This window comes from Elephas maximus, chromosome 1, assembly GCF_024166365.1.
Source record: "Elephas maximus indicus isolate mEleMax1 chromosome 1, mEleMax1 primary haplotype, whole genome shotgun sequence".
NCBI lineage: Eukaryota > Metazoa > Chordata > Mammalia > Proboscidea > Elephantidae > Elephas > Elephas maximus.
This window is the reverse complement of record NC_064819.1, coordinates 117693892-117720982: the sequence shown is the minus strand read 5'-3', so window position 1 is coordinate 117720982 and position 27091 is coordinate 117693892. Positions and strand designations below refer to the sequence as shown.

The window sequence follows — 27091 nt, the reverse complement described above, 5'->3', positions numbered from 1 at the left end:
GAATTTTTTTTTAATATTCTTGATAGATTTAAGTATCAGAATTTATAAAAGAAAAAAAAGGAGAGTGTATTTTTCTACATTAAAATAAAATTATGCTTGGCAAAAATGACTGAAAGTGAAAAGAAACAATTTTTTTTTTTTTTAATCAGAACAAAGAGTTAACTTCCCTACAAGTCAATAAAGAAAAGACCCTAAGCCCCAACAGAAAAATTGGGAAATGAGAAAAACAGAGAATTCACAAGAAAGGAAACGAAAGTGGCTCTTAAATATACAAAAATTATGTTCAACATTACTCATAATAAGAGAAAAGTAATTCAAACCACATTGAGACACCACTTTTCATCTCTTGGGTTAGCAAAGATCAAAAAAGATATGAGGAAACGCTCATACGTTGCCACCCCCTTGAAGAAAGATTTGGCAATACTTCTCCAAATTATAAGTACACATCGCTTTGACCCAGAAATTCTACTCCCAGGAATTTATTCTCAGACATAATGTACTTAGGACATATTATAACATAATTCATGGTTGTAGTATTTTTTTGTAATAATAAAAATTGGGACACAATCTTAAAGTCCATCAATAGAGAATTTGTTAAAACTTTTTTTTTTTTAAAGAAAATCTTGTACTGAAGAAATGTATGTCAGGGGATTTGTGAAGAGTTTCACTCTCCTAGTGGCACCTGAGTCCCTGAGAAGTTTCTGGCAGTGTTTAGGTAAACGGGTGAAGCTAGTGATTTGAACTGTAGTTGCATGATCACTTCTTGGCTCCGAGTTTAAGTGCTCTGCAAATAAGCTAAAGGCTGGAAGAGTGTTTCTGAAAGAAACTTTATAGTTAGTATTACACCACACATACCAGTTGCTGTCAAGTCCAGTCTGACTCATGGTGACTGCATGTGTGTCAGAGTAGAGCTGTGCTCCATTGTGTTTTCAATGGCTGATTTTTTGGAAGTGGATCACTAGGTCTTTCTTCCAAGGCACCGCTGGGTGGACTCAAACCTCCAATATTTTGGTTAGCAGCTGAGGTGTTAACCATTTGCACCACCCGAGGACTCCATAGTTAAGATTAGGAATACTGAAAAGCCAGGCCTATTAATTCTAAGAGAAGTTCCAATGATCTACACACAGACTTGCAAGCTAGTATTCATAGCAGCATTATTCACAATAGCCCCAAATTGGAAACAACCTAAATGCCCATCAACTGGTGAATGGATAGATAAACTCTGAGACATCCGTGGAATACTACTCAGCAATAAACAGGAAAAAACTACAGATGAATCTCAAAAACATGCTCGGTGAAAGAAGCCAGACGTAAGAGACCTCACAGTGTATGATTCCATTTATATGAAATATCCTGAAAAAACAAAGCAATAGAGATAGAAAGTAGATTCAGGTTTGCCTGTGGTGGGGCCAGGGGAGGGAAAACAGGCGTTAATGGTCAGTGTGCATGAGGGATCTTATTGGGGTGAAGAAAATGCTCTAAAGAAGCTTTATGTTGATGGCTGCACAACTTGATAATTTTACTAAAAAAATCACTGAACTTGTTAAAAATAATTAAAACTCAGTGAAATTGAATTTATTCTGAGCAGTTATTCCATATGTATTTTGATTCCAGAAAAAGCAAATGGCTCAAAGTAAGCTTGGTACAATGAGGCTTATAAAGAGAAGAACATAGAAGATCAACCATTGGTTAATCTTAACATGATTGAATTCTCCGTTCCCCTGGTGATGCAGTGGTTAAGAGCTATGGCCGGTAATCACAAGGTCGACAGTTCAAATCCACCAGCTGCTCCTTGGAAACCCTATGGGGCAGTTCTACTCTGTCCTATAGGGTCACTATGAGTCTGGATTGACTTGATGGCAATGGGTTTGGTTTTTCTCCCCTTTTTACTGAGATCAGCTGATATCAGTCACAAGATGGTCTCTGGCTCCCCACGTAGCCATATCATTTGAAATTCAAATTTAGTAAGCCTGGCTTCCAAAAGGAAAGAAAAGATTAACAACTTTTGGTGAAAGAAAAGCAGTTGGCAGGATTAATTTCGGTCAGGACCTCTTTACAGTGAATATTTTGGTTTCATGGATAAGAAAATCTTAAAATCAGAGTAAGATGTCTGTTACTAATTTTTCTCTGACAAATTATACACTTGAAAAGTAATTACAGGATATGCAAAATCTGTCACAATAAAGTTATTTTTTAAAAATTCCAGTGGAAAATGGTGTCCACCGCTTTAGTTGCCTAGTGCTGAACCCAAAAAAACCAAACCCATCACCGTTGAGTTGATTCAGACTCATAGTGACCCCATAGGACGGAGTAGAGCTGCCCCATAGGTTTCCCAAGGAGCAGCTGGTAGATTTGAACTGCCAAACTTTTGGTTAGCACCCGAGCTCTTAACCACTGTGCCAGCGGGGCTCTCTCTGTTTTTTTTTAAAGTTCCAGTGGAAAATTGTGACCACTATCTTAGTTACCTAGTGCTGCTGTAACAAAAATACCACAAATGGGTTGCTTGAAGAATAGAAAGGTATATTTTCTCACATTCTATAGGCTAAAAGTCCAAATCAGGGTCTCAGCCGTGTTGATTCCTTCCTTGTAGGTGGCCCTGAGCATTCCTTGGCTCCTTGGCTTATAACATGATCCTCACGTGCATCTGTGTGACAACCCCCACCGTGTGTGTGTGTGTGTATGTGTGTGTGTGTGTCTGTGTCTCATCTGTTTTTTTGTAACTCAGAAGTAATTAGGTTTAGGACACACCCTGTACTGGTATACTTTTATTAACATAAGAGAGAAAAGGCTATTTCCAAACAGCACTGCACCCCAGGTGTACAGTGGTTAGGATACCAACACATATTTGGGTAGGGCACAATTCATTCCATAACATCCACTATTGCGGCTTGTGGACCTATAGAGTTAGGGGGTTCACTTGATGGCCTTAGCCTTACTCTCCTGTCTCTGTATTTCCTTTATCCCAGCTAGAACCAGTCTTAACAATGACTAGACTTCAGGCAAAACAATCATTTATGGGAGAAAAGGTCAGGGAAAAGGACAGGCTTTTCAGGAATCTGGAGTGTGGAAACCTCTCCTCCAGAAGAAAATTGGAAAGGGTGGGGTAAGTGCAGGATGGCCTGAGCACTGGGCTGGAACTTGGGACCCGAGCGGTGTGAAAGGGCTTGAGGGTACAGAGGGGAACAATAAAGACAACCCAATACCTTGGGTCTGGTGAAGTTTCTAGCCTGAGTTGTCTGTTTCCAAGTGGCCAGGTGTGGTGAAGGGAGCTGCTCAGCTCCTGAGCCTGAGGAGGTAATGCAGCACTACTCATGATTTATGCCGTATTCTAGACACAAAGTCAGAGGGGGTACAGCAGGAGATTGCACTAGAGGCCGCTAAAAAAAAAAAAAGATAGTACTTAATTCAATAATTTTTTGTTATTCTGCAGCTGATTCTGTGAGCTTCCAGGAAGAACTCAGAGCCTCACTAATGAGCCACACTATAAATTAGACTTCCAGGGCATTGCCATGGGACTAAGAGAGGTGAGAGGGAGAGATGTGTAGAGGAGTGCTGGGTGTTGAAAGGCTGCAGTTGTTTTTGTCAAAAACGCTAAGGAAAGAAAGGGTAAGTATCCTCCATGAAAGGCACATAGCAGGATGGCTCAGATCAAGGATTTTACCATCACACAGCCTGGATCCCGGCCCCAAGCTACCTCGCTACTTATGTGTTTGTCCTGAAGAAGTTGCATAACCTTTCAGATCTTTAGTTTCCTCATTGAAAATGGAGCTGGAGCAGTGCCTTCCTCAGAGAATTTTCTTGGAGATGAAAAGATGCGAAACGTATACATGCTTGGTACAATCCCAGGCACATAGTGTATGTACAATAAATATTTTTTTATTTGTATTATTACTATTCTCTCGTTGCTTAAAAATAGTGAGGTTGTGCAATGGGCTGAACATGAGCGGGGCATTTCTTCTTTCACAAGCAGCAAATAATGGTCAAGCTGCACTTCCAAGTGGTATGGACATTCCTCGTGAGTGTCCTGAGAAACTGGCAAGGTAGATGCGAAGGGCATGTCCAAAGCTGACGAACTGGTGTTGAAAGAACTTCTATTTATTTTATTTTAATTTTTTTAAAATACTATTTTATTGTGTTTTTAGTGAAGGTTTACACAGCAGTTTGATCTCCCATTCAACAATTTCTATGCAAGTTGTTCAGTGACATTTGGTTACCTTCTTCACAATCCATGAACATTCTCATTATTTCTGTTCCGGTTGTTCCATTTGAAAGGTCTTCTATTCCTCACCCTGTCTCTCTAACCTTGAAACCAGCCAAAGTTAAGACCATCTGCAGAGGGGACAAAGGTGCTTTCTGCTCTGGACAGAGGAAGGAATAATGAGCCGTTTTGTGTTACAGACTTCTCAGCCAGAATGCCAGTGCTGGCTCCTTGCCTTGTGCCCAAACTGTTGCCAATTATCCATTTTAACACATTTTAAGAGTTTGGAGTTTGGGATGGGGGAGGGGAGAGGTTGAGTCTTGAATATGTACAAATAAATTAGATGGCTATTTAATATTGTATATTTTAACCTGTATTTCTAATACAACGGATAGGATCTATGCATTATTTAAAATGTCCTGGAGATTCAGTTTTGTAAGATTTATGAGATGGTGGATATGTTTGTACTTGAATTTAATTTAAAATATTGGTCACCATCTATCATGTAAACTTAATTTAAGCCATAAGACTGTAATTTCCCATTTTTATAGCCAAGTATGACTTTATCCCTCAAGATCTTTCCAAGGTCATTAACTTGCACCCTTACTCAGCCAGAGCGTTTTGTTTCCACTTGGTGGTTCCATTTGGAAGGCCACTGAACCTGAACCTTCCTCAAGGATGTCAGTTCTGCATTATAGCTTCTAAGCCCAGTTTTCTTACCCTGAAAAATTCTATGATTTCCCCCAGTATTTTTAAAGTAAATTATTTTTATGGTAAAATTAGGCATAAATTTCGTTTGCTTCTGTTGTTTACTACAGATAGAAACCTGACTGACATACACTTCTCATATATCAGTTTCCTCACATAAAATGTGAAGTGTTAGTTATATATTACTAATATGAAATTGGATATTAAAATGTTAACTAAACAGTTTAAGTCTTTCTTATAATTACCAAGAAAATTATTATTTCGTATTTAAAAATAAAATTAGATCACGTGCTTCTTTTTTCATTATTCTATTTTCTTTCAAAGAAATTTACAGGTATTAAAATAAATAAAAATGTACATCAGTGTTCATTGCAGCATTATTCACAATAGCCGTAAGGTAGTAGCAACCACAATACCCACAAGGTAGAAGCAACCCAAATGTCTACAGCAGATGAATGAATAAACAAAATATGTTATATATACACATACAATGGAATATTACTCAGCCATAAAGAGAAATAAGGTTCTGATATATGCTACAACATGGATGAACCTTGAAAATATTATGTAGAATGAAATAAGCCAGTCACAAAAGGACAAATGCTGTATGATCCCACTTGTTTGAAATATCTCGGATAGGCAAATGCATTGATCAACAATCAATGCCCACGGAAGCAGCAGTCAAGAAGTCCAATGATATATTGCATTGGGCAAACCTGCTGTGAAAGACCTCTTTGAAGTGTTAAAAAAGCAAAGATGTCACTTCAATGACCAACGTGCGCCTGACCCAAGCCATGGTCTTTTCCATTGCCTCATATGCATGTGAAAGTTGAACAATAAAAAAGGAAGACTGAAGAAGAATTGATGCGTTTGAGTTATGATGCTGGTGAAGAATATTGAATATGCTTTGGACTGCCAGAAGTACAAACAAATCTGTCCTGGAGGAAGTACAACCAGAATGCTCCTTAGAAGCAAGGATAGTGAGACTTCAACTCGCTTACTTTGGACACGTCATCAGGTGAGACTATTCAGTGGAGAAGGATATCATGCTTGGGAAAGTAGAGGGTCAGTGGAAAAGAGAGAGCCCCACAATAAGATGTATTAACACAGGGGCTGTAACAATGGGCTCAAACATAGCAACAACTGTGAAGATGGCGCAGGACTGGGCAACGTTTCCTTCTGTCCTACATAAGGTTGCTATGAGTCAGAGCCACCTTCATAGCACCTAACCACGACAGCATAGAGACCAAAACGTATTTGGAGCTGACTCAAAGGTGCCTAACGACAGGGATGGGAGGGAGAGGCAAGGAAGAGTTATTGCTTAAGGGCCACTGCGTTTCTGTTAAGGGTGATGGAAAAATTTGGAAATGCATTGTGGTAATGGCTGCACAACATGATGAATGTAATTAACGTCACTGAATTGTACATGTAAAAAATGTTGAAATTGCAAATGTTTTGTTATATATATTTTTGCCACAATAAAAAATAATAAGTAAAAACAATATCTTTGAGTGAGTGTGAAAATGGTTGGTTTTCCTTCCACTTTTGGTTTTGGTACTTTGGTAACAGGAATATTAAAATTTCTATAATCTTGAATACTATGGGTGTTGAAATTTTGCTTAATGGAAGAGGTGTTATTTTGTAAAACTTATAAGAAGTTTTGACTTTCTAAGGGATACCTGGTGGTGCAGAGGTTAAGCACTTAGCTGCTAACTGAAAATTCAGTGGCTTGAACTCATCATCCTCTCCAGGAGAAAGGTGTGGTGGTCTGCTTCCATAAGGATTACAACTTGGAAACCCCATGGGGCAGTTCTACTCTGTCCTATAGGGTTGCTATAAGACAGACTCAACGGCAACAGGTTTCTGACCTTCTAGGCAGAAAGATATAAAAATACAAAGTATTCTTATTTAAGCATGTTACAATAGACATATAAAGGATTTAGACACACATCCACACCCAACCGCAGCACAGAGCAGGAAACGTACTCTTTGTCCCAGGGGGTTGTGTAGCCAGCTAATCACGGGGGTTCTGCTACGTGGACAAAGGGAAGAATGAACATTGGGGGACAGTTTCTGCCACATGCATTTCTTCCATTTCAATAAATACAACAAGATTGTCGTTTTTAACAAATGCATAGACTTCCATATTTCACATTCCTTTTTAATTCAAGGTTATTTTAGTATCAGCCTTATGTTTATCTTAATTACCTAGTGCTGCTGTAACAGAAATACAAGTGGGTGGCTTTAACAAACGGAAATTTATTTTCTATAGCTCTGGAAGCTAAAACTCCAAATCAGGGTTCTAGCTGTGTTAGTTTCTTCTGAGAGCCTTTCTCCTAGTTTCTGGTGTCTGTCATCAATCTTTGGTGTTTCTTTGCTTGAAGGTGACCACAGTTCTGGAAACTAAACATCCAAATCAGGGTCTTGGTTGTGTTGATTCCTTGGTTTGTTGGTTCCTGCCAGGTATTCCTTGGTTCCTTGGTATTCCTTGACTTGTAGATGATCCTTACATGATGTCTGTCTTCCCCCTGCATGTGTGTGTCTCTGTGTCTATTATGGTCTGTTTATAACACAAAAGTGATTAGGTTTAGGATCCACTGTACACTGGTAAGATCACAACAGATTGATTTACATTAGATTGCATCATGGAAAGTAATTACATTAGATTGCTTTATGGAAGGTGAGTACATTACAATAGATTACATGATGGAAGGTGATCTGCTTTACCCAAGGCAAACTAACTTAATCACATGTAACTACTATTCTGTGATAGAAACTAGACTAGTATTTGGACAAACAAGTGGGAAGCCTAGCCTAGCCACGTTGACATATAAAATTGATGATTACAATGTTTCACATGGAGTAAACATTTTTCTCAACTTATCACAGAGTCCAACCATATAGTCAAGTGACAGTCAGAGTATGTGTGGAAATTTCCAAAATTAGTGATCAGTGTTCAGTCAGTCAGTGATGCTGTATCAAGCAACATGAGGCAAATGACAACAATATTTGCTCAAGAAACACAAATCTAGTCCCAATATTTCAACAAGAAACACAGCCTAGTCTTGATTTTCTCCCTCTGCATCCCTGTCTTTCACCTAAGCAATGGAATAATTGTTTCTTGATCTATAGGGAGAAAAAAAAATGTAAACTTGTCCTCTAAATACCTCGGATACTTGATGGTAAAAAATTAAACAAAATAAACTCATGGTTCGAATTGTTCTGATATGCCCAAGGAAATTTGTGTTTTCATTTTTTTTCCAAGTAAAATCGATTTGGTGTATTCTTGTCGGATTATCTGTTTTCTTATCGATGTCAGCTACAATTCACACCTTGCAGTACTTAGAATTTAATTAGGTGTAGTGATGGATATGAAGTAGTTAAGTGCTATGGCTGCTAACCAAAAGGTCAGCAGCTCAAATCCACCAGGCACTCCTTGGAAACTCTATGGGACACTTCTATTCTGTCCTGTAGGGTCACTATGAGTCAGAATTGACTCGAAGGCAACAGGTTTGGTTTTGGTTTTTGGTGAATAATGGATATAAAAGGGAAAAAACCCAAGGATCTCTGCTTTCAAAGAGCCCTTATGACCTCAAGATCTCAAGATGCAAGAGTCTACTAGTTGATATCCCTGAACACAGTCTCTGTTCTTTCTACAGTTCACTGTCTGCTGTGTAGATCATTTCCCACTGGTTTCTTTGAGTCTGATCACTATTGTCAGTTGTTCTCCATTACTCTTAGAATGGCTTCCAAGGCCCTCCACAATCAGGCCTGGACTTACCTGTATAATAGGTCTTCCACCATTTCCAAGAGGGAATCAAGCAGCCATGCCAACATTTGTGCTATTCCCCAGACCAGCAGATGTATCTTCAAAACCTGAGCCTCTCTTCATGCTGCTTCCTCAACTCAATGTCCAGCCCACTCCTTTCAATCTATTCAAATCCTGCCCATTCTTCCTCTTTGTACCCCTTCCTCTACTCCTTCCTTTCATGTCCATGTCTCTTTTGACTTCCTAAACCAATTGGCTATCTATACCATTCCTCGTGACATTTAATTGTAGACATTTTTGCATTGCTATTTAACTGCTTTAGGAGTGTATGCTGTTTCCTCTCATTTATTTAACAAATGCTTAATGAACTATCTTTCAGGCAGTGCGATTGGCACTGGATATAGAGCTGAACAAAACAGACCCAAGGCAAAATAGGCTGTACACAAACATATAAACACAAAAGCATTCCCAGTGATAAGTGCTGCAAAGGCAAACACACGAATAAACAAACAAGCAAACTTTAGGTAGCTATGAAAGAATAACAGAAGGGACCTATATGAGATAGAAGGATGGCAGAGTGTGGTCAGGAAAGGTCTCTGAGGAAGTGACATTTAAACAGATATCCAAAGGGTGGATAGAGTTAGGTAGCTAGGCAAAGTGTGGCAAGAAGACTATCCCAAGGCACGGTACCTGAAAAGGCACTGAGATAGGAAGGAAGGAGCTCAATGAATTTGAGGAACTAAAAGGATGGAAGGGAGGCAAGGAAAGGCAGGGAAAATTAAGTCCCTTATCAATTAGACCTTCAACTTCTTAAGCTTAGGGTCCCCACTTTATCCTTTGTATATCACCCCTCACTCCCATCCTGAGTACTGAGCAGAGAAGATACACCAATACATTAAAGATTTGACTACAAAAAAAAAGATTTGACTACCTATTGATTCCCACTAATCTTACTAAGACATCAAGAGTAACATATAAGAAACAGACAAACAAAAAATATGAAACAATATATAACCAAGCAAAGCTGTTTGAAAACTCAGGAGGCTCATAGGAACTCTTACTCTCAAGAGGCTCTACCATACTATATCATATAAAGCATGAGAAAATGAACCCACAAATAACAGGCGAATCTGATGGCAGGGTATAAGGGACCTCTCTTTGCAATATTTGCAATATTTCTGTAAATCTAAAACTATTCTAAATTTAAAAGATGAACCCAAAGTCTACATCAAACATTATTTTATGTCACCACATAAAAACAGAGTTGAGTTGCAGTTAGTTGGCTTTCATAATGTTAAATTTCACGGGCTTTTAAAGAACCATAAAAATTTTGATTTTGCAAATTTTTTTAAAGTCAATTTTTTCTAGATCTCAAGCATTTTCACAGGCCCTAGAAAAACCTGTGTGTCCTGAGTGTTTTGCCTCTTGGGTACAAGGCCCTGTAATCAAGGGCTGAACTGAGTAGAGCAAACAACAAACACTATTCAGGGAAAGGAGATATCAGTAGAAGGAGGAAGGTTTATTTGCTAAACCTGGTAACCGCTGATTTGCCTTGCCAACAACTGCAGCTCCTAGGAAACAGAGGAAGTAAGAGGGCAGTGCTAGTCTGGACCTAAGTCGGACCTCAACGCAGAAATTAGTAGGTCAAACTGAAGCACCAGTGATCTTGATAAAAAGTAACCATGTTTTTTTGAAATTTGAGTACCGAAGAATGGACACCGTCAGATTTTTAAAAGGAAAACTTCAAACCATTCAAGTAAAACCATAGGCCTAATTACATGGCCTAGGACACTAAACAGAAAGATGTCTCCAGAGGGGAAAGAAACTGTCAAAAACCAAGCACTGAGGATACAATGAACAATGGGGATGGCAGGAAACTGAGAGCTAGAGAGACAGGCCCATCTGAAAGGTAAGCTTTCTAAAGAGCTGGATTTAACAAACGGCATGATGGGGAAGGAGGGCATAGCTACAGTGAATGACACACCTAAAAAAGATGTGGACACTCAGGACAACTGTCGTAATAAATAAAGCCAAGAATGAGCTGAGGCCTGTGAAAAATAAGCGCAGTGTTTTTTTTTAAAGCAGTGTAATATTGCTTATGTCTCCAAGCTTGGAAAAGAGCAAGGGCTTTGGATTCAGATAAACATGGGCTTGAATTCTGGTTCTCCCATTTACTAACCGTGCAACCTTGAATAAGTTACTTAACACCTCTGAGCCTCCATTTCCACAGCTGTTAAATGGACATAAAAATACCTGTACATCATAGGGTTTTTGTAAGAATTAATAAGATAGAAGTTTTTAAGTACCTAGGAACAGAGAAAAGGCCTTTTTATGGTTTTGATGGAGCATGGAAGGTACAGGCATGTTGCTTAGTGGCAGAAGTTGTGGTAGTAATGGGTGGCAGAAGCTATTCCATGGTGGAATGCTCTGTTTTATGAGTACTATTCTCAATGAGTGGGAGGTAGGACCAGGAGACTTCTCCAGTGCCTTCCAACTCTAAAATCCCATAAATCAACGTATCTATAAGGAAGCTGATCTAATCTCATCTGTTTTGTTGTTACTATCAATTCATGCTTGGCACTCTTACAAATATTGTCTTATTTAATCTTTACTACAACCTGATAATAATAATAGTGATAACAATAGCTATTATCATTCCCATTTTATGGATGAGTAAACTGAAGCTCAAATAACCGGATAACTTATCTCAAGCTCATACAGCAAGTGAATGGCAGAATCTAAATTTGCATCCAAACATTCCTGGCTTCCCCCTTAGAACACCAGCTTCCCTGCTTTAACTTTTATGAAGTTGAATACTATTCATATAAGTATCAGTGGGAAGACATTAAAGCACAAAATAAGTGGGGTATTGTAAGAAAATGCCTAGATTTGAATGAGCTTATGTCTCTGAGCTCGAACAAATCTGGCTGGGACACCAATTGAATTTATATGCGAGAAGACTCTTGGCGGTGTTTCAGGGCCTGTGGAGGCAGGGAGAGATGCCAGAGGCTGTAGATGGGTACGTACTGTTCCAATTTGTGAAAAGGGGAAGAAAGTTGATTCTGCAAAGCATAGATGCCAGTCCTGGGCAAAGTTCTAGAAGGGCAATTGTGAACATAAAAAAGAGGAAGGAGGTAATTACTAGGTGCCAACAAGTTTGCACTGAGAAGAAATTATTCCAGATGAGCCACACTTCACTTTTTAATAATGGATTGGTATGTTTGTATTTAGACAGTGCATTTTGCTCATCATTAAGAGGAAGTTGGAAATCCGTAGACTGGATGGCAGATAGGTAGATTCATAACGAGTTGAAGAATCTTTGTTTTTCAAAGGTAGTAACAAATATTTAACTTCATTATTTTCATGAAAAATATTATTTTTTGGTTACCCATCTTTTAAAAATTGAGATAATTGTAGATTTACATGCAGTTGTAAGAAATAGTGCAGAGAGATCCTGTCATGGATTGAATTATGTCCCCCGCCAAAAATGTGTGTATCAATTTGTCTGGGCCATGATTCCCAGTATTGTGTGATTTTCCTGTATGTTGTAAATCCTGCCTCTATGATGTTAACGAGGCAGGATGGGTGGCAGTTGTGTTAGTGAGGCAGGACTCAACCTACAAGATTGGATCGTGTCTTGAGGCAGGCTCTTGAGATATAAAAGAGAGAAGGGAGCAGAGAGACAGGGGGACCTCATACCGCCAGGAAAGCAGTGCCGGGAGCAGAGCACAGCCTTTGGACCTAGGGTTGCTGTGCCTGAGAAGCTCCTTGGCCAGGGGGTGATTGAGGACAAGGTCCTTCCTCTGGAGCCAACAGAGAGAGAAAGGCTTCCCCTGGAGCCGATGCCCTGAATTTGGACTTTTAGCCTACTTTACTGTGAGGACATAAACTTCTCTTTGCTAAAGACATCCACTTGTGGTATTTTTGTTATACCAGCACTAGATGACTAACACAGAATTTGGTACCGGGAGTGGGGTGCTGCTCTAACAGATATCTAAAATGTGGAAGCAGTTTTGAAACTATGAATGACAGAGAAGAGCAGTGGCAGAGAACCAGCAGCAGCAGAACCAGGAGACCAGCACAGGACGGCTGGAGCCAACCCACAAAGCGAGAGAGCTGAGTGCCTGTGCACAGGAGGTTTCCTGCTGGAGTAGGGTGCCTCCAGCATTTATCTGTGGAGCTATAGAGCTTTGGAAAACTTGTCCCAGGAGGGCAGATGTGGGTATGAGGCCCAAGGAGCCGAGAGGCCAAGAAACAAGCAAGCACAAGCTGAAAAGACAAGGAATATAGGAAGCTGAGCTGCCTCAGTCTGAAATGGTATGGCCATGACCTAAGGGATTTCAAAGTGTGGAGCCACGGCCTCTGGTGTTTCTAAGGGTGGAGTCTTCACTCAGATGGGCTAGGAGAATGGTGTGCCTAAAGCCAAGGGAGCAGCATTGCTGTCCCAGTGGACCTGGAAGGCGGAGCAGAAACCCAGGGCTGAGGGGCCTCCACTCAGAATCCAGAGAGTGTGGCTAACACCCAGAGTTTGGAGGGCAGGGCCATTGTGTAAATTGCCTCAGAGAGCAGAGGATTATTTTCAAAGCTTTGAGGGCTAATGTAATGTGTTCTGCTGACTTGCTTGGTGCCTGTTATCCCTTCTTTTCCTCCAGTTTATCCAGTTTGTAATGGAAATGTCCAGCTTGTGCCTGTTCTGCCATTGTACCTTTGGAAGCAAATAATATGTGTTCTAGATTTCACAGATGAAGAGGAATTTCTGAATTTTTAGACTGGGAGTTAAGACTTTTGCTATAATATGATGTGGTGAATTATGTTTTGCATGTTGCAAGAGTGTGATTTTTGGGGGGCCAAAGGGTGGAGTGTCATGGATTGAATTATGTCCCCCCCAAAATGTGTATATCAATTTGGCTGGGCCATGATTCCCAGTATTGTGTGATTTTACTATATGTTGTAAATCCTGCTTCCATGTTAATGAGGCAGGATGAGTGGCAGTTGTGTTAGTGAGGCAGGACTCAACCTATAAGTTTGGATCGTGTCTTGAGGCAGTCTCTTGAGATGTAAAAGAGAGAAGGGCGCAGAGAGATAGGGGGACCTTATATACCAAGAAAGCAACACTGGGAGCAGAGCACAGGCTTTGGACCCAGGGTCCCTGTGTCTGAGAAGCTCCTTGACCAGGGGAAGACTGAGGACAAGGTCCTTCCTCTGGAGCCAACAGAGAGAGAAAGGCTTCCCCTGGAGCCAACGCCCTGAATTTGGACTTTTAGCTTACTTTACTGTGAGGAAGTGAACTTCTCTTTGTTAAAGCCATACACTTGTGGTATTTCTGTTATAGCAGCACTAGATGACTAACACAGATCCTTTGGATACTTTGCCCAGTTTCCCCCAATGAGAATATTTTGCAAAACCATAGTATAAAATATAATATCACAATCAAGATATTGACATCGATACTACCCACTAATTCTATTCAGACTTCCCCAGGTTGACTTGTACTCCTTTGTGTGTGTGTGTGTATTAAGTTCTATACAATTTTATCACTGGTGTAGTTTCATGTTTCCACCACTGCAGTCAAGATACTGAACTGTTCCCACTGAAGAATCATTTTAAGTGGAGGAGACAGAACATTAACTAAGGCTTAAAGGACAAAGGAGGAAAAAGAATATCTCAGGTAAGAGAAGACCAAAAAGAAAACCAGAGGCATGGATCAATATAGGATTGAGGCAGGGCATGTGCCCTATTAAAGGGAAAGATTGAGGAATTATAGAAGAGGGTAATTAGGCCAGTTAGGTAGGATGCATAGCTACATTATAAATGGCCTTGAACATCAGGGACCATATCTTTTATATTAAAAATAGTATACCACCTAACTCTTATGCCTAGAAGTCATTCAGATATTCATCCTTGTGGCTAATGGTACAAAGAGGTATTGAATAGTGGTTTTGTACTTGCTCTTCCCTCAGCCTGAACACTCTTCTCCAGATACTCTTAGGTCTGGCTTCATCTCACTATTCAGGTCTCAGCTTGAAGATCACTTCTGCAGGAAGCTTTCCCTGCTTTCCCACCCTAGAGTGCCCTTTCTGCCCACCCTAGCACTCTCTATCCCAGCTCTCTGCTTTAGTTCTTCAATAGCACTTGCTAATGTTTTTTAATCTTATGTAAGTTTGTTGCCTTGTTTATTATTTCTCTCCTCCACTAGTATATACATTTCATGAGAAAAGACTCTTGCTGGTTTGTCTACTTCTGTAACCCAGTGCAAAATGCAACACTGGCACATAGTAGGTGCTTAATAGTTGTTGAACGAACAGACAGGCTACCTGTAGAGGTAGCGGTTGTGGCATATTCCACTATGAAGGTTCCTTGGTCTTGAGTCCCTCTCTTTATTTGTCTTTCCAATTCTTCCTGATTTTGTGGGTTCAGAATGAACAAATATAAAATGGGGGAGATCCCACCAAATTTCACTTCAGACCTTACAAAAAGCATATGCTAAGTAGTGAAGGGATTGTTGTTATTGTTAGTTGCTGTCGAGTTGGCTCCAACTTCTGGCAACCCCATGCACACCAGAATGAGTGGTTGCCTGATCCTGCACCACCTTTACAATCATTTGTATGCTCAAGTACATTGGTGTGCCCACTGTGTATTTTGAGTGTCTTCTGATCTAGGGGGCTCGTCTTCTAGCACTATATCGGAAAATATTATGTTGTGATTCATAGGGTTTTTACTGATTTTTTTAATGTAGGTCACCAGGCCTTTCTTCCTAGCCTTAGTCTGGAAGCTCCACTGAAACCCATCTACCATGGTGACTCTGCTGCTATTTGAAATACCGGTGGCATAGCTTCCAGCATCACAGTAGCACAAAAGCCACACAGTATGACAAACTGATGAGGCTCCAAAAAAAGCCCATTCATTGATTTGCAGACTTTGTGCCCATATTAAGTATCAGGTATCAGCAGAGAGACCTTGTCCTCAAAGAGCTTACACAGCCTAGTATGAGAGACCCATACCAAAACCAGACCCTTTGCCATTGATCCCAACTCATAGTGACCCTACAGGACACAGTAGAACTGCCGCATAGGGTTTCCAAGGCTGTAAATGCCTATGGAATCAGACTACCACATCTTTCTCCCTCATAGTGGCTGGTGAGTTCGAATGGCCAACCTTTTGGTTAGCAGTGGAGCACTTAATCGCTGTGCCAAGGGAGCTCCAACAGTGAGAGAGACAAGTACATAAAATTACAGCACAGTGTGCAAGGCTCAATAATGGAGGTGTGAGTTAGGTATAATGCAAGGAGTCACTTAATATCTGAATGAGTCAGAAAATGATTCAAAAAGGAGGTGCCACTGAGATTGAGACTGGAAACAAGAGTAGCTATTTACCAGGTGATTAGTCAGAATTAGAAATGCACTGAAACATAGGGCAGGTTTACATATTCTGGGAAAAAAATCTACTCCTCTTCCCACCAATATTGATTGATTGATTCATTCATTCATTCGATCTGTCAATAGTTTTTCAGTACCTGTAACTATCTGGGGAGGTAAAAAGAAGGCAGACTCGGTTCCCTGGCCCCAAGGCTTTCACAATCTAGTTGGAAAGGTAAGGCGCAGACACCAGAGAACCCATTCTGGAATCAGACTGCCTGGGTTCAAATTCCTGCTCCACCACTGCTCTAGCTTTGTGACCTGTGGCAATAACTTGACCTCTCTAAGCCTCAGCTTTCTCATCCATAAAATGGGGATAATAACATACTTCACTCATAGGTTGCCTTGCATACAGTAAACATCCCGTAAATATAAATCCACCCAGTGCCGCCAAGTCGATTCCGACTCATAGCGACCCTATAGGACAGAGCAGAACTGTCCCATATATAGCTGTTATTATTATCATTATGTTTTCAGTAAACTATTTAAGTTATGGGACCTGTAGAAGAGGCATTGGATCCCGATGTTAATCTTGACCATGTCCTTTCACAGGTCTTTTGATATTCTTTTATCAGCTCAATTACTCTTTTTTCTTCATCATTCACAATTACTTGAACCTTCTTATATGTGCTGATGAAGGTATTTACTCATGTAACTTTTCTCAGGCCAAACTCAGTTCCTTTTCTGGTCAATTAGTTTCTGTAGATTTTATGTCAGTTGAGGGCTTCAATTTGGTTTCTCAAAATGTTTTCCTATGCTTGGGAAAGGAAGACCAAGATTCCAAAGAGTACCTGTGAGATAGGGGGCTGGACTAAGTGGAGAAGCTGAGGGTTAGCTTAGGAAGAGGAGTACCATGAGGGAGACAGATCTGGGGTAGAGGAGATGCCCACACTCAAGCGCTTACAGAATCTGGCTTGTTAGGGACTGTATTTAATGAGGGTCTTGGTTTTTCAGCAACTGTCCTTTGCTGATAGTGGGAAATATAGGTTTGTTTTTCAAAAGTTGGAAATCCAGATTTTTATGAGAAATCTCCCAATATCTTAATGTTAGCAACAAATTAAACACATTAAGAAAGAAAAGAAAAGAAGTCCATGGACCACGAGCCTGCAGCCTCTGAGAGCTGTTCAATGTTCCAGATGCAAATATCTTCTCAGACACCCAGTCCACTCTTCCTTCTAAGGGAGGAAACTACTAGTTGGAGCCCATACAGCTAGTTATAGAAGCAACAGGACTCGAACCCAGGACTTTGCTGCCAAAGCCAAAGTAATCTTGTTAACAGGTAGAATTCAAGCATTTACTTCTCTATCACTCAAAGTCCTCTAGCGGCCAACTCACACCACAGACTATCACTCTGCAAATTTTGTTTTGCAATCACTTAGGTAACCTTTATGGCAAAGGGAGGAAGTGGGAAGTCAGAAATTGCAGGGTTTTGTTTTTTATTTTGGGAGACTTTTTTCTTTCTTTCACTCTTCTCTTTTCTCTCTCTCATTCATCCTGGGTTTCTCTTGGTGAGTGCCAAATTCCCTAATCGCAGAACCCAACTCAGTGGTCCCTGCCAGGTGACACCCGCAGCCCTAGGCCTGTCCCTGCAGACCAAGGATCTGCTTTCAGCTAATCCTTGGAGTAAGTTTGATAAACTCGTTCACTTGTCAATAACAAGACCCAAAGAACAAGAATCTAAGGTCTGAGAACTGTACCTCGCAGTCACATGTTTTCTTCTCTGGAGGGCATCTGAAACTTAATACTATTTAATTCCAGAGTCAAATCTCCACCCCTGGAAGTGCGGGCTCTTCAGCAGATGTTGAGAGGGATCTTTTGGGGTGTGCTGGGAAGTGAGCTATGGGACCAGCAAACGCTACCGCAAGTAAACAGTCTGTGAGTCTGGACAGAGGGCAGTCGGGAGCTCCTCAGACTCTTCTTAAAATTTTCCCGTAAGTTGGAAATCATATAGAAATAAAAATTCGTTAAAAAAAAAAAACGCTCTTGAGGAGATTTGGAGGAAGTGAGGGGAACAGGGACAAAACAAAAGGGAGAGGGAAGAGGAGCCGAGAGCTGAAAGCAGGCGGCTGCTGCCGCAGCAGCTGCGGACGCCCCTGGGCCCAGGCTCCGCCTCCCTGGGAGCTTAGTGCTGTTTGTCCTTCCGTGGGGCTGTCTGGCGGTCAGAGCTGCAGGGTGTGTGCAGGAAGTGGGTGGACTACTCTCAGACCACCCGGCTTACGGTGCCCTCGCGAGGCGGGAAGGACAGGGGGCGGCCAGTTGTGCGCCGGGCCTTGAACCCGCAGTTCAAGACGGTGAGCAGAGAGGCGATTCTCCGAGCTGAGCTGGGGGGCAGGTAAGCGAGATACTTCGAGTCACTTCTCCGTGCAGCTGGGCGCTGCAAGGACATAGTGCAGGCCCTGACAGACCGAGGTTTTCAAGTTTATTAAAACACTTTTTCTTTTAGAAACTTTAGGGGTGGGGGAGTGGGTAAACCGGAAGAATGGAGAGATTAGACCAGTTAATAAAGGTGATCCAGGATCAGTTTCTGTGAGAGAAACTTCAAATCTAAGTGGGAAAAATAAAGCTCTTAAATTGTTTTCATCCATCTCTCTCTCTCTCTCTTTTTAGAAGAGGTATATAAGGGGGGAGACGGGTGTGTGGAGGCTAGGAGCCCTCATTTTCTTCCTCCTTTCACCAATCAGTTAATACATAGAAAGTGACTTATTAGCAGCAGGCAGACTTGATCATAGGTAGGTATTAGGGTGAGAGGAAACCGGCTGGAAACTCCTCCTCCACCTTTCCTCGTGGGATCCGTCCCCTCCTGGTAAGACCATCTAGAACTGCTTAGAGAAACTTTAAGTGGCTATGTGAAAAGACCTGACATATAAGATGGTAACTTAAGTGAATAATAATCAAGGAGGAAGCAAACTAACTTATTTGGCATGGAGTTACCAGCATGTTTAGGAGGAGGTTTTTTTATTACTGAAGATAGATCATGATGCCTTACATCAAAGGAAATCATAAGACCACGAGCACAACAGAAGCCCTCATTTCCTCTTGATTTGTGGGGACTAGCTAAATGGTCATTTCTAAAAGATATCAGAAAGTCTAGTAAGCATGATTTTCCAGTCATGTGGACGGGGCATGTACTATTACAATGAGACTACAGTAAGCCCCAAGGTTGTCGCAGTAACTAATAAAATCTTTCCACCCAGATGTTTGAGTTTTAGAAAATATGTTTAATTACTACATGAAAGGATTCATCTAAATCATTAAAAACCTAAGTGCCAGAATATTCCTCCCCAAGTCAAGAATCCACCGCCACCAACAACTACAGAACTTTCCAGTTACAGACAGCTACCTAGAAAGGGATGCCCAAATTCCACATGTCCTTTCTGCAAACTGCTGATCCAGATAGTAGTATCTGTAATGACGGTCTCACTGTAACCCTCGTGCCTCTCATAACTCCTAGCACATAATAAGGGCTCAACAAATATTTGTGGAATGCATAGTTGAGTTCATAGTGTCTTCCACATTGTTATTATTATGTTACCTTAGAAACAAACTCAGATGCAGAGTTATACAGCGGACATCCTGTGGTATCTGGCCTTTTTAATTAACTGCTCCAGGCTGTTAGAGCAGCAAGAGACTCTGGGGTTAGGTGAGCCCAGCCCACCTGTTTAACAAGGAGAAAACTTGAGACACACAGAGGAAGGTAACTTTCCTAAGGTCACTCAGCCTATGGAGCTGGGGTAGTAACATATCTCTGACTCTTTGTTGTGCAAAAGAGCAGCCCAAAGGACATGTCCTGGTGTTAAGTAGATTTTCATTAGGAAAGAAACAACAGGAAAGCCATCCCAGTGTGGAGCAAAGAGCATTGCAGTGGCATGTCAGAAAGCCTCTTGCAGCCTTTTAGTTCTAGCATTAGGGTAGGTCTTAAGGGCAATCCAAGCCACTTGGCAAGGCAAGAACTCTCAGATCTAGAAATATAAGCTTTTTTTTTTTTTTTTTTTAAATGTTATAGCCTGTTCTTCCTTGTGGTATTTCACTCTGAAAACTCTTAAGAAATCATTGATCTGTTTTTGTTTGTTTGTTTGTTTCATTCTTCTGCTGCAGGTCTTTCTTCATAATAAAGAAGTTGAAATCCAGAGTGAATTTTTCAACTAAAAGCCAGGAGCCCAAGATGGAAAAAAATCTTGTCTTTTTGTCCAAAAAAACCTTGCTAACCATCTCTTCACATGCTTCCTTGTGGGGGCACTGAATGATCAGGGGAAATTAGTGAAGTCTGATTCATAAAAGATTCATAGATGTGATTATATTCATACCCTTAGTTCATAGTGCAAGGCCTGTTACTTATTAGCTAACTCAACCTTGAGCTTCCTGGTGCCCGTACTTACCTGGGGGATAAGAATTTCATTGACCACCACTAGGAAAGGTATACGCTCCCACACATTAGTCTACACCACTCAGCTCAATGACACCCCCAACTCCAAAATCATGCTACATGGATCAAGCTCAGGAGGGGCTGCAGCTTCTTGCACAAGCCGCCCTGCAAATGGGATCTATTGCTGCTATGCTTGTGGTTGAGAGTGAGGAGGCTGCGAAGGTAGCTGCCTTGGTCCAGGGCATGCAGGTCAACCTGAATCAAGCCGTTTTCTACACCCAGAGGACTCAAGAGGTCATCCGCTCTCTGCTCATAGAGCCACAGATGCCTGCCGTATTCCGCTCTGTTGGAAGAAGAGCCTGTAGGACCAGGGCTCACCCCACGCCATCTCATCTTTGGCAGGACCTGTGAGTGGGCAGCCTGGCCCCTCACAGCTGGAGGCAAGCCTTCTGGATGTCTCAGGAAACATTTTATTGTATCTGTGAAAAGTTGGCCTCACATCTTCAAAGAGAAGCCATTCACATGAAATTGCTTCTCTCTGTGCCTCATAAAGTAGACATTTGGACTGTATCAGCTGGCCTTCTCTGAGACTCTACATTGTGTGGCCAAGCTCTTCAGGGTGGGCAGATCTACCACTGGGTACACCTTCCAAGAGGTTGTGGATTCCATCTGTGTGACCTTTTGGCACCTCCTGAAAACCAGCCTTACCTGGAGAAGGTCATAGAAAGGCTCTGTATCAAATATGGCTTCCCAGTGTGTGCTGGGGCTACCAGAGGCACACATACTGAGGTGTCCTGCCCCAAAGGGCAAGAAAAGAACTATTGAAACTGGCATCAGTACTTTTCAGTAATTCTTCGAGCTGTGGCTGGTCCTGTCCTTTGTTTCAGCCAAGTGTTTGTTGGCTGCTCAGGATCCAGCCATGACTCACACGTGTTGGAGGCAAATCGGCCTTGCCATAGGGGAGATGTGGGCTCTTTTCCCCTCCACCCGAGAAGAAATAGCGGGGCACATCATAGCGCCTGTCCTTGTGGGTGATGAAGCCTACCCACTCCTCCAGTGGCTGGTGGCCCCTTACCTCCAACCTGTCACCCCTAAGGAGCTGCGATTCAGCAAGCAGCTCTTGGCTCTCTGGGGCACAGTTGAACAGGCCTCCAGGCAGCTGAGAGGCTGGTGACAGTGGCTCCAGGATAAACCATCAGAGCACATCTGTGAGGTGATCGCTGGCTGCTGCTAGCTCCACAATCTGTGTATTGAGCAGGGAGATATCTTCTGCCCAGAGTGGGACCAGGGCCCTCACCCACGCTATGGCAGAGAGCAGACCCAGCCTGCAGAGTGGCATGCAAACAAGACACAAATGAACTGGGGTTCCAGGTATGCCTGCTATCGTTCAGCATTTGGCACTCCAGGCCCAGCAGACTCATGGTGAAATCACTGACTGTCCTTCCTGATTTTTCTCTGGAATTGCTTCTTTAGGCCCTCTTTCTTCTTTCCATGTTAACCTTCCCCACTCCCTTCCTGCTAATAAAACATTGATGTTAATATTTGTAATACTCCAAGGGTGCTATTTAAAAAAAAAAAAAAGTTGCTGTCGAGTTAACTTCAGTTTATGGTGACCCCATGTGTGTCAGAATTGAACTGTGCTCCATAGGGTTTTAATCACTGATTTTTGGAAATACATTGCCAGGCCTTTCTTCGAGGGGCCTCTGGATAGACTTGAACTTCCAACCTTTCTGTCAGCAGACAAGCACGTTAACCGTTTGCTCACCCAGGGACTCCAAGGGTGCTATATCTTCTTATATAGTGCCTGGAAAGGGCAGGTGGGCTGGTCATTCAGCAAAAGGGGAACAAACTATCTGTATTCTCCAAGGGGCTTGGCTGCATTATAGCCAGACCAGTAGTGGCAATGCTACTCATATGTTGGACCTACCCTAAATTTTCGGAGCTCTGCTTTTATCACCCATAAAAGCATAGACATTTCCATATACATAGACATTTACACTTGTGCACACATGCTTGCCATTCTCAGAACCAACCCTGTCAAAATAATAATAGCAATAACAATCATCTGTATTAGTTTCCTATTGCCACTCCAACAAATTACCATAAATTTAGTGGCTTAAAACAACACAAATTTATTATTTTCCAGTTCTGTAGGTCAGAGGTCAAAAATCAGTCTCATTGGGCTAAAGTCAAGGTGTAGGCAGGCTGTGTTCCTTTGAAGGCTCTAGGGGAGAATCTGTTCCTTGACTTTTCCAGCTTTTAGAGGCCACCTACATTCCTTGGCTCATGGCCCCTTCCTCATCTTCAAAGCCAGCAGCAGAGCATCTTCTTTCCTCTTTGACTGCTGCTTCCCTGGCCACATCGTCTACTCCATCCTGCTTCCTTTGAGCTCCAAGATTCCCTTCCAGCTCGGACATTTTATGGTTCCACATTCCTGAGCTAAGATAAAGGGAGAGGATATAGGTAGGCTGAAGCTGCCCAGGAGTCTTTCAAGGCATGACATCATCTCCCCGCCTCTTCTTCCAGGGCAATGCATATACCCTTGAGATCCTTCATTCACCAGACACTTTGTGTGTGCCTTCTAAGTACTAAGGCACCAGATATCCAAAGGTGAAAAAGGTTAACAGTCCTTGCCTTCAGCGATTTCAGTTGGTGACGGGGCGGTGGGGGGAGAGGGGAGGGGAGAGCTGAATAAACTGATAATTAAAACACAGTAGGAGAACTGTTGTGACCCAGATAATAGCTAGGGATTGTGGCCACCTAGGACTCGGAATTGAGTGTTGGAGGGTCAAGGAGACCCAGTAGAGATTACCCTCGAGCTTAGTCTTAAAGGACAAGGAGCTCCAGGAAGTGGGTGAAAGCACTGTGGCGCTTTGGGAGAACTGCAGGTAGCTCTGCAAGTTGGCAGTTCGAATCCGCCAGGCGCTCCTTGGGAACTCTATGGGGCAGTTCTACTCTGTCCTAAAGGGTCGCTATGAGTCGGAATCAACTCGACGGCAGCGGGTAGTGGGTTTTTTTTTCTGCAAGTTGGAGGCCAGAAGGAGGAAAAGTGGGGGACCAAAGAGGCAGTGCCAAGCTAAGGAGGTTGACATTTTTCCTTAACAGCAAAATAGAGTCACTGATGGAATTTAAGCAAAGGGTGAAATGATTACTTTGGCCCTTTTGAAAGATGGCGCTGAGCAGTAAAGGGGGCTGAAGTGGACGGGGAATTGGAAGAGATTGGAGGCAGCAGAACCAGCTACAAGAAGAGTGGAGGAATATATGAAAGCCGGAGACTGAACTGTACTGCGGTGTGTCTGTCCGTGTGTAAGGCTGTGGTGTACACAATCAGAGAAGCAACCAGGAAAATTCTGCCTGGTTAAGCACCCACCCCTTCTAGTTGTAATTGGCCAGCAGAGAATTACTGGCCCGTAGCCTATTGGATAATGAAGCGGTCAGTCCCCTCAGTTGGGTTAAGATGAGGGACTTGTGGGAGATGTAGTTTCTGTGGCTGCCCTGCCTTTTCTTTCCTGGTTTCCGGCCAGGAGGATCATTCCTTGCCCTCCTTAGTTCTCGTCTAGGGCACACTCTCATCTCTCTCTTCCCTCTCGCCAGGGCCAATTCTGGGTTCCGGGCAGCCTTCCCAGAGATCCGGAGCTTGCAGCCCTGATGCTTAGGAAAAAAAAGAAAAAATTCAAGTGAGAGGCAAATAGTGGACTGGAATCTTCCAGAGCTGGAGGAGGAGCCTCTGCGTCTCCATCTTTAGAAATGTAGGGAGTTAACGCCTAAACCCAGCTGTAATTTTCCCCTGTGCTCTTCAGTTCTTCCAGTTTTCCCTTGTTCCGTGGCATTGTTTCCTAGAAGTGAGAAAATACACGGGAACGGGAATAGGAGGAAGGCGGTTTTAGGGTGAACAAATATGCCACAATTAGAAAGCTATTTTAGTTTAAAAAGTGTAATTAAAAAAAAGTTTTGGTTAGTCTGTACATCCCTGTTTACCTACTATAAAATTTATTGGCCATCTTGGGGGAAATGGGTGATTTCTAAGCGCCTTTTGATGATACCAAACCAAAAAATAAAACCAGTTGCCTTCGAGTGATTCCGACTTATAGCGATCCTATAGGACAGAGTAGAACTGCCCCAGAGGGTTTCCAAGGACAGTCTGGTGGATTCCAGCTGCCGACCTTTTGCAGCCTAGCTCTTAACCACTATGCTACTAGGGTTTCCTTTGATGATACAGGGAAGTCTTTATTTTGGTTAGGAGATACTCTTAAGACAGAGGTTTAATTATTTGCTAATATGGAGGCGAGAAGGAAGAAGAATAAGTCTTGTCCTTAGCTGTTTCAGGCCTGAGGTGATACTCAAAACCCATTGCCATCAAGTTGATTCTAACTCATAGCAACCATACAGGACAGAGTAGAACTGCCCTATAGAGTTTTCAAGGAGCGCCTGGTGGATTAGAACTGCCGATCTTTCGGTTACCAGCCTTAGCGCTTAACCAGTACGCCACCAGGATTTCCTAGGGCTGGTCTTAAAGCCCCCCTGGAGAATTCTAAGCAGCTGGAATTAGCTGCCAGTGACCATTGGAGAGGGGATGACACTCAAACCGTGGATCAGCAGAGTAAACTCACAACTAGACCCAGCTTCCACTTGTCTCAGCGCTCTGCCAAGAAAAAATGTACTGTGAAGATAGTGGATGCGGGTCTGTTGAGATTAAGGACGCTTTGGGTGAACCCTAAATTGGACAAGCTCTGGACTGGGGCTTCGTTGCCTAGGTGTCCAAGGCTATGAAACTTCCTTAGGTCTCAACTTCTTCCTCTGTAAAACAGCCCAACTATAATCACCTAGGCTGCTTCCAGCTCTAATATTGCATGACTTCTAGTGTGAAAATGTTATCAGTGTGCTTGCTCATCATAGACCTAGCAGCAGTCTCTGAGACCTTAGACAGGTTTGAGTGATGATAAGAATCAGCCCCACTTCCTGGGTGGAGAATTGTCAGCTGGGAAACAGTGGAAATGAAAACAGAAGAGACCTTGTTTCTTCGGTTTCCTGCCATTCTTAACTCTGGAACCATGGGAAGGCAAAGGTTTGGGTCATGGCCACAGCAAGGCCTGGGCTAAAGGAGGAGTTGAGTGGTTGACCGGAAGTTAAGAAAGTCAAGGGTACAGAGGGAAAGGAGCCTCACCAATGGCTTCACCATCATTTGAAGATAGAGTATCAAAGGTAACCTTCTTCTCTCCGTGAGAAAGGACATGTCCTTTCAGAGAATTTGAAAACATCTACTTATAATACCTACCCTTAAGGATTATTTAGAACCCTGGTGGCACATTGGTTAAGGGTTGGGCTGCTAACCAAAAGGTCAGCAGTTCAAATCCACCAGCTGCTCCTTGGAAATCCTATGGGGAAATTCTACTCTGTCCTATAGGATCTCTATGAGTCAAAATCAACTCAACAGCAATGGGTTTTAAGGATTAGTTGGGAGTCCCTGGGTGTTACAAATGGTTAACATGCTCAGCAGCTAACTGAAAGGGTGGAGGTTTAAGTCCACCCAGAGGCACCTTGGAAGGAGGATCCAGCGATCTACTTCCAAAAAATCAGCTATTGAAAGCCCTGTGGAGCATAGTCCCACTCTGATACACATACAGTCACCATGAGTCAGAATAACTCAATGGCAACTGGTTAAGAATTAGTTGAAAGTGAGCATTTATGAGTTATGTGTGTGTAGCTCCTAATCTGTTTTCAGTATGACCCTAAATGAAATGCCAAGGATGCTTTGAGACCCTAAGGCCTACAAGAGGCAGTATCCACTGCTATAAAGACTAAAACAATTCATTTACAAAATGCTCACCACAATCCAAAAGAATGCTCCAGTCTAGGCACAGGCAACTGTCACCTTTAGCCCAATCTGTACTTCAGGGGATCCAGGGAAGAAGAGTAGGTGGCAATGGTAGTGGAGGGCCTGCCCCCATGGAGCTTGAGGAGCTGATGAACTTGTTCTATCTTTGGAGTGTTTTTGCTGGTAGAAGGAGACTCACTACCACTGTTGGCATTATCACTGCAGTGCCCAGAGCAGGGGCTGTGATGGAGTTAGTTGAGGATGTGAGACTATCCTCATTTCTAGGGCCACTACACATTTGGACAAGGGATCAAGAAACATGATATTCTCTGAGAAGCCTACAGATACTTTCGGAAGGTCCTCAGTGTTCCTAATCTGGGCCACAATCAGAGAGGCCTTCCGGAATCACACCAAGTAGATCTAATGCCTACTCTCACACTGTTACTCTTCCTGTTCATTTCTTTACAGTGCTAATCATTGATTTGTGGGTTTAGTCAATGACTGTCTTCCTCACTGAAGTTGAATCTCCAGGAGGGCAGTGATGATGTGTATTTTTATCACTAATGAATACTCTGCACCTAATACATGCCTGGATACAAAGTAGATCCTCAAATGTTTCTTGAATGGATAAGTGATAACCAATGGGACCTGGGATAATGAAAGGCAAAGTCAGGATTCTCCACCATGACCTCTCTTGGCTAAAGCCTGGTTACAATCATTAGAAGCCCTGAACCAGAGGTCTGTCCATCCTTTGCTTCTGGGTTGAGACAAAATGAAACACAAAGAAAAAATCCAAAACATTATCTGCTACTTTCACATCAAG

At 42.3% G+C, this 27091-nt stretch overlaps 1 long non-coding RNA gene across 1 annotated transcript; it reads left to right on the top strand.

Annotated features, from left to right (window-relative positions):
- Window positions 1-18135: 18135 nt before the first annotated feature.
- On the top strand, window positions 18136-22003 carry LOC126081880 (uncharacterized). Its single transcript, XR_007518454.1, has 2 exons — window positions 18136-18422; window positions 20186-22003. It is a non-coding gene; the product is annotated as an uncharacterized LOC126081880 (long non-coding RNA).
- The last annotated feature ends 5088 nt before the right edge of the window (window positions 22004-27091 follow it).